Here is an 8,648-nt window from a genome sequence, read left to right as displayed (position 1 = left end):
CAAGCCCACAGTTGGTTAAGTAGCACAAACCACAGTACCCACCTAGACCTCAATGCTTCATCATTCCCTGAAGTCATCTGTTGGGAGAATTACACAAAAATTGTGTCTCTTGAAGCAAATATTGTATCACCTGCTCAACAGGAGGCCTGCACAGAGCTAGGTGGTCCTGCCTTTGGAATGGCTTTTTCCAGCTGCACCATCAATAAAAGGACCTTTGAAGCAGATCCCTTTGCACAGCGAAGGAAGCGAGTGAAAGGAAAAATTTTCTTCTATCTGCCCCATTGTATGATGGCATCACTAAAAACTGTGCTGTGTAACATCCCCATGTCACACTCCCAACTTGCAGCCGGGGCGTCCTATCTGGGAGCTGATACATATGGTACGTGATGCTGGCAGCCAAGGCTAGACATTCGTCACGAGGGCTGCACCAATACTCTTTCCAGCCATCTGGCATTTGGCTGTGGTCACACGTCTGTTTAAGGCTCTGGAAACTAGTCATCCCTCTGCAGGAAGTTTGGCTGGGAGAAACCAGTCACAAACTTCCATCTGCTTGTTGAGTGCTAGAAAAATACCATATCATGGGCCTGCAGTCATCCCTGCAGCTTCAGAGTGCCTCTTGAGAGTGTCTGAGCACTGGAGAGGGAGTCATTTTTCCACTAAGTAGTGGTCTGGTGGTGCTACTGGTTATGTTGCTAGCACAGCTGGCCTCCATCACAGGAGATATTTCACATTTGTTACAGACTATACCTGCAGACTTGCATGCCGGAAGGTGGGCATGTGCCCACTGCTGGTAGTCATACTGTACAGTCAAGGCAAGGAGCAACCATGAGCTGGTGGAAAGTGACTGCTACAGCAAAAACGATGTGTAGGCTTGTTCTCCTCAGATCCAATGAGTCTCTCCTATGGAGAGCTATCCCCCCCTCAGCCCCAGCATCTGCAGTGTACTGTATCATTGTGGGGTACTGTGGAGTCAGCTTTGTATGACCTAACTGATGTCTTGAGACCTCTGTCTACAGTGCTGTCATTTCAGTACACACAGCTATAGGCAGCTGTACCATTCAGCATCCCAGCCTCCATTGCTGGAGTGATTTCTTTGCAAAACTACTGTTTGCTGAGCAAATTCACTGATGGGAGCAGCTGAACAGCTGGTGTGGATGTGATGTGAAGGAATTGACTGAAAAAGTAGGAACATGGGACCACCAGGGCTGCCACCCTGAAGGCACATCTTCTGCATGTGTGTCAAAACTGCTTGTTATCTGTGACAAGACCAAGTGATATCCTACCTACTAAGTGAAAACGCTGGAGGTACACATTGGTGCTGCAGGCTCCCCAGGAGAATGTACAGGAGCTCAAACCTGATGTCTTTTCTTGCCACAGCAGACTGCTAATAAAACAGCATCTCACCCCCCTGTGTCTGGTGCTGCTCACCTATGGTAGTAGGAATAATCTATATACACTGGTATGCAGGCACATGGAAATGGCTGTCCAAAGTACAACCTGCATCAATTACTCTCTCTACTTATGGCTTCCTTAGTGTCTCTCTCCACAAAGTAGGTTTTGTTTTTCTCATCCATTCTTCTAAGAGCAGAAAGGAGACAATGAGCGTGGGGGAACATTTGCAACACATGCATTGGCTTTTCCCCAGTGCTGCTCTGCAGGGGTCTGTTCTTGTTTGCCATTTGCTCTGGGTAGGCCATAGTGGTAGCAACCTTGGCTGACCTTTCCCTTTCCCCCCGCTGGTCCCTTGCATCTCTGTGCCATTTGTGAATTCAGTTTCTAGCAGAGGCTGCGGGAGTGCTGGAGAGCAGCTCTTGTGGAGAGGCAGAGTTGGCTGTGCTATTCCCATGTCTCCCCAGGGGAGGCTCTTGCAAGACTCTTGGCCCACACTTTTGGGTTTACTCCAGCACAAGGAGGTGTCAAAAATTCTCCCACTAAGCTACTTTACACAGCCCCATGGGGTGTGTGGCAGAGTCGGCTCTTCCCTCCCACGGACGCGTGTTCCTCTCCTCTCCAGAAACAAATGTCATCAGTAATAAAAAGGCCTCCCCAACCTTAGGACCCAAGGCAGGGAATAAAATTTTGTACCCTGCTGAGTTTAAGCTTTCTTTTCTTCTACCTGTGGGTCTTTGAGCATCATCCCTCTTCATGAAGCCCAGATGGGACTTGGGCCACAGAAAGGAGGGCTGTGAGCCAGCAGTCTTGCAGGCCAGTGCAGGTATCACCCAGTCCCTGTGTTTTTTGCTAGGGGCACAAAGGCAGAATTACCCTGAGCCCTCCTGCCTGCCTTCTTTCACATGCAGTAGAGTTGCAGACTCTCTGACTCCTAGAGCAGCAGATGAGGCCCCAGACAGTGAAAACCTCAGGCAGGGAAAGGCAGGTAGATTGACATTGTTACTTATGCCTGGGGCTGCACAATTTTTTTTTAACTATACTCGTACTGTAAAAAAACCTCTGCAAAGCTTGTATCTTCTTACTTTCAGAGCCATGGACCCCTGAAGAGCTAACCATAAACCTGGAGTGCCCATCAGGTGGTGTAATGTGAGAGAAGCTGTACTGAAGAGCAGCTGATACAAAAATCTTGTAATCTTCAGCACTAGGAATTGTTCTCTGCTATTGTGTTATCAAGGCTGTACACAACAGCCTTTAGATATCCGTCCAGGGAGTGAGCTGTTTCTTCAGAGGTGATGAAGCTTAGATTTTATCAAGACCTCTTATGACTCAAACTAAATGACTTCCCCTTCCCCCTCACAGAGTAAATCAGATTTTACAAACTTTGGCAATTTCAATGCGTGGTGTAGCGTTAGTTGTAAGGTTGTTACAGCCTTCATGTTCCTGAATGAGAACAAAGACATGAATGAACATTCACATTCTTACCCAAACCTTGCTCTCTACCCTTGAACTGCAGTGTCTGGTTTGGCCAAGCCACGATATAAATGTCATTTCAGCTCCTGCCACTCCAGCTAATCTGTAAGGGTGCAATGCTCCTCGCTTTTCAAAATTGTCTGCATGAATCCTGCAGTCTCTTTTCCTGCGTTTTTGGGGTGGTGATGGTACTTCTCTCAGATGCTTTTGGTAAAGAGGCTGAGAGCATGGAGGGTGCCAGACTTGCTGCTGCATCCTGATAGATGTGGGATGCCGTGAGCAGGAGCCAGCTGGAGAGAATATTTTGGGGAGCTACAGTTATGGTGGGAAGGGAGAAGGTCTCTGTCTTGCACCTGCTCTGGGGTGTGCTCTGCATCACAGTGGTGGGACAGCTCGAGGTGCCCCCTTCTCCATCATTACATGGCATCATCCAGACTGAAGGCAAGAAACTTTTACTTTTTTCTCCTGTGTGTTGTCCTTGGGCAGCTGCTTTGTGAGCTGCTATGGCTGGGGAACGTTTGGGAACCTATCTTGCACTGCTGCCATATGTGTGGGACAGCCCCAGATTAGCCCTGGTCATTCGTGGGACAGGGCTTGTGGTGAGCTGGAATTTCCATCACAGCGGCTGGTGGTCACCAAATTATTTACAACTCTCTCCTCAACTTGTCTCTCCTGGACTGGTTACATTAACGTGCAGGGTTGAATTCAGTTCATAGTCTTGAAGAGGCTCTGAATTCAGCTGCTTCCTGCAGGGGCTCCCTGCTCGCCCCGGGGCAGGGCACAGTGGTTTAGCATTTGAGGAGGACTGAAAAGGAGAAGGAGAAGGCTGTAAGCATGGCACTCGCCTCCTTCCTGTGACCTTTGAGATCAAGCTTGACAATATTTTCTTTATTTGTTTATTTATTGACTTATGCTTGGCAGCAAGCTTCATAACTTTCTAACTTTGAAGGTGGATAATGTCAAGTGGAAACAGAGAAAAACACACCTTATTTTGTTTGCATTTTATTTTCCATGTGAGTTGTAAGAGCAAATGCCTTTTTTTTTTTTTCTCTCTTTTTATTTCCTTTACTGTTACATGAGGTGAAGCTGACATACAGGTTTACCTTTCACTTGGGTCAGTACCACTGACAAAGCTGTTAATGACTGGGTATCATCCAGTGCATTCTCTGAAAGAGGGGGAGAGAAGGCACTGCACCGACATCCCCAGCCAAATGTGCTTGCAATGAGAAACGACCAGTGATGGAGGCCACTTCTATTTTGAATTTCTTGCCTTCTGCAGCCCTGCTTCCTAGGGTGTCACCTCCACTGCCAGGAGGTCCTCCCTGACCTGAATTGTCCTGTGATCCAGTGTACAGGCTGCCAAGGCCTGCACGCCCTGTGCTTGGGCCGGTGGCTGAGCAAGGGACAGGACAGTGCAGAGTCAGGCCTGGGGAATTTAAATTTAAATCACTGCAAGTGCAGTCACACTAAGGTCCAATATTTTTGGCTCACAGCAAGGTGGGAGGAGAAATATGAGAAAGCCCTGTGTCACTAGCATGGCTCTTCGCTGTTCCTGCCACCTCCTCTTCCTCCTTGGGGGGTTTGCAGCATTGCTTCAGCACTACCTGCCCAAGCCCAACTGCAAGCTTTGGCAGCCACAAACTGATCCAAAGGGCATGTGTCCAGTAACAATCGCTGCAAAATTGAACCACTGGCATTTAGCGTTGGGGAAATCTCTGACCAGGACCTAAACTCCTCTAATTAAACTTAACTTACTGCTCTTGCAGAAACACTAAAGGACAAGGCATTCTGAGCGCAGTTCTCGTATTGACTTTCTGTGGAGTAACCTTTATATATCTAAATAGACGTGGCCTTTTGTGCTGGACATCATTATTCTGCTTTCTTGGCATGTGAGACAGTGCAAGACAAAAGCAGCAGAGTAGTTGGGGCTGAAATTTGGTGGTTTGAGTCCCAGTGAGCATACAAGCAGAGACAGGCTCTGAAAATACTGTTATTTTATTTTTGTATTAATTTCCATATTAAGTTAAGAGACACTAGAACTTACTGTACAAAACACTGCTATCCAGAGCTATATTTAGCTGCTCAGATGTTTGTCTCCATCTCACTAGATCTCCAGAAATGAGTGGATATTTTCCATCATGGGCTTTGAGTAGGAAGCTTGTTATATCTGACCTACTGTGAAAAGAAAATACCCGTTTCACCCCTGCGCATTTTTTTATACAAGCAGTATCTTTCTTCATCTCTTCTAATCTACACTAACGCATTATATTTCCTTTAAAATGCTACAGACTTACTTGCTTTAACATAACTTGGCAATTGACTGGTATCTACGGCCAAAAGTAGAAATGAAACATGCGTGTCATTTTTAAAGAATGACATAGTGAAAGCAAAACCTCCTGGTATTTGGGATCATGGCCAAATCTTCATCCAGGACCTGAATCAAATACAAGCCTTCCGAAACATTGTCCAAAGCTCCTCCATTTCCTGGGGCTTTATTTCCCTGCCAATCCCAAAACCATCACGTAGTGAACCCTGCCTGAGATTTTTTTTTTCCCTGAGCGTGGCTTTCAGCAGTTCCCCTCGAGGGTCCCTCCTACCCTTGCTCCTCCGCCTGTGTCCTGAGTGGCGCAGGACCCAACCTGCCGGCCTGGCTGTGCCACAGAAGCTTGGGAGTGTTTGCAGAGTCAGCACCCAAGCCCAGGATGGTTCAAGGGACAAGTTTTGTCCTGTTTGGTAGGTCATGATGGCAACTGGTCTATCATGGGGGAGCCTATTTGCTCGGTTTGCTGCTTTTGTTTCTTTGTTTAGCTCTTTTTTTTTAATGATACTTAAAGCTTGGGGTTTGTTTTTTTTTCAATTAATGATTGAGACACCAGCTGTCGGCATTAATTCATTTTAATATGACTCAATCTGAGAAATGTTCAAGCTTCCTCTTAGAAAAAGTGGCTGACTGCATTTTTTTGTCAGGCAATTTGCTTGACAGAGAATAAATTTTTACAAAAACTGCTCTACAGAGCAAAGCAACAGACTCTATTTTCCCTTCCTGATACTTATTTCTTGCAAAAGTACCTGACACTTGAGGGAAAGGAGCCTTTTCATTAGTGGATGCATGGAAGGCTCTACGGGCAGGAGCGCAGAATAACTGGTTCTGCAATCTGCACAACTGCAACTAATTGTGTTTTGAGGCTCTATTTCAGTGAGGCACCATTGCCGCCTATCATTCCAATACAATATATTGGAACTGAATGGCAGTAACTGTATTTTCTCTCCTTGTGGCAATTTTAATTTTTTGTGAAAAATCACGGGAGCTGTGAGCTTGCTGAATACAAAGCAACAGGGCACAGGTAAGTGGAGGTGACGTTCCCCTGTATTTCACAGCAATTAACCTCAGTGGGAAAGAAAAATTAAAGCGGTTGCTTGTGTTTGGAAGAATTACTTTGTGATACATTGCAGACACCCTCGTCATAGGCAGTTATTTAACTTATTCTGTGCCACGTTTATGCAAATATGCTTATCATGCATTTGACAGCTTGCTGCCTTTCTCAGTCTGGGAAGTGACGGTGTGTGTAAGATGGATCAATGTACACACTCCTAACAGCAAAATGCGTGATGCTTGTCAGGTTAGAGCTAAATGGCATTATTTATTTGTTTATTTTGCAAGTCTGTGAATATGCCTCACTATTAAGAAGAGGAACACAACAATGATTCTGTTTAATTAACGGAGAAGTAACTTTCTTGCCAGTTCTAAGTGCCGTTTGATCTATCTGAGATGTCACAGGACTGGAGAACTCCCGTAAAGAGCTGAGAAAGCATTATTTGTGCTTGGTGCGCGGAGCTTTATGAAAGCAATTTACATATTTGCACACTGAAGCATAACTACCAGTGCATATGCAGTGTGATAAATGATTAACTATAAAAGATTGACAGTTTGGGCAAAAATCCAGCAAAGCACTTAAGCATGTGCTTAACTTCAAACAACCTGGCTCTGCTGACTGCGGTGTGGCAGTGTCAGGTTCTCTCTTAAACTGAAGAAACTGCTTGTGCACTTCAGTTAAACATGCTTAAGTGACCTGTAGGACCAGATTCTGGCTAAGAGAGCTTATAAAAGAGAAAAACTTTCTTGTATAACGCTTAAATCAGGATGGCAGCGGTAAGTAGGACTGTAAACAGATCAGAGCTTGTCATGGATGGAGCATCCCCAGCTCCTATTGATGAAGTGGGAGTTGTCAGTTGCCTAGCATTTCTCAAACTTAGGGCAAAAATAGAGGTATTCCAGCAAAAGACTAATCTAGTCTGTGCATTTCAGAACAACATTTTGTTCTGTGTGTTTTGGTGTGTTTTGTTTTTAATTTTTGAGAACATAAACATATTAAATATTTTATTGTTGTTCTGTGAAAATCTCATTCTGCTTTGGCCAAATATTGCTTTCACTAAATGGCTTAATTGGAAATGGAATTAGGCCAAAAAAATCCAAAACCCCCAACCTCCCAACAGTGTTTTCATTTTCCAGTACCTTGAAATTTCTCCAGCATTCATCTTGCACTGGCCTCATGCTACCCACTAGGAATCCTGTTAGTAACTTTGCTTCATCACAAGCCACTTTCTTACAGTGTATTTGGAAGTTCCTGAAGCTGGAGGTAGAAAAAGATGCTCTGAACCACAAGTGTTAAGCAAAAGTTGAAGGTCCAAATCAGGACCATTCTGATGAAGATGGTTTTGGACTCCAATACGGCAACGTTTTCATGTGCCTGAGTGACATTTAGCAAACTGGAACTACAAGTGAAGTCCACCGCTTTCTCCTTCTACCCCTTCTAAAGGGGAATATTTGGGCTTATATCACTGTCAGAAACACATGCTCCTCGGGTTACCACTTCCAACTCCAGCGGATACCTGAAAGCAGTGGCTACTCTATGTTCATTAGGCATTCACTTTAAGGACACAGTCTTCACAATGATGACTATGGGCTTTTACATCACCAGAGAGGAGAACATGCTACTGTTGCATGTTCTTTGCTTTTAGGAAGCTTTTTGACTCCACAATTTTAATTTTATTTTTCTTTATTTTACATCTGCTCTTGTCATCTCTCTTAAAATGTGTCTAAAGTTCATGGTGGTTGGGTGAAGCTTAATTAAAGTGTGTCAGCGTGATAGTGTCTTTCATTCAGGAGACATGCAGGAAGATGATAATCTCCTTTTTTGGAATAAAAATGAATTAATTCAGTGCCCAAAACATAGGCTCTGGATAATTAACAAGAAACAGAAAAGGATGGTGAAAAGATTTTTCTAGGGCCCAAATTCAGATCAAAGCAATAAGATTCTATTACTGGAGTGTGTATTTTCCAGAGTAGTCAGGAAACAAGCAGAAAAAAACATGTAGAAAGTCCTGGAGACAGAAAAAAGTTAGAAATACGATCTGGAGAGAATGGCTGAAAAGTCTCTTTACAAGTTTGAGTGCAGGCTAGAAAATGATAAAGAAATTATCTCTGATTTGATTCAGACTACCTTCAGGGCTTTTGTATTTCTTTTTTTCTTTTTTGCAAAATCAACAGGGTTGCATAAAAATACCTGAATCCCTCAGCAATTTCTCCTCCTAATGGAAATAACTTGAAAGACACTGAACAATGATCAAACAGCATGACATACAACTACTATGAAAGTAGCCATATTTTTGTAGTCAGAGGGGAGGAGGGCCCGGAGCTTTTTCCATGTTTAAAGCATCAGAACAGATTTTATGCTTCTGTAATGCATGGATCTTGGATATAAGCCAACAACCACCAAAATCAGCAG

Source organism: Cariama cristata, unplaced genomic scaffold (assembly GCF_000690535.1).
Source record: "Cariama cristata isolate BGI_N322 unplaced genomic scaffold, ASM69053v1 scaffold1015, whole genome shotgun sequence".
In the NCBI taxonomy this organism is placed as follows: Eukaryota; Metazoa; Chordata; class Aves; order Cariamiformes; family Cariamidae; genus Cariama; species Cariama cristata.
Note: the sequence above shows the minus strand (reverse complement) of the source record.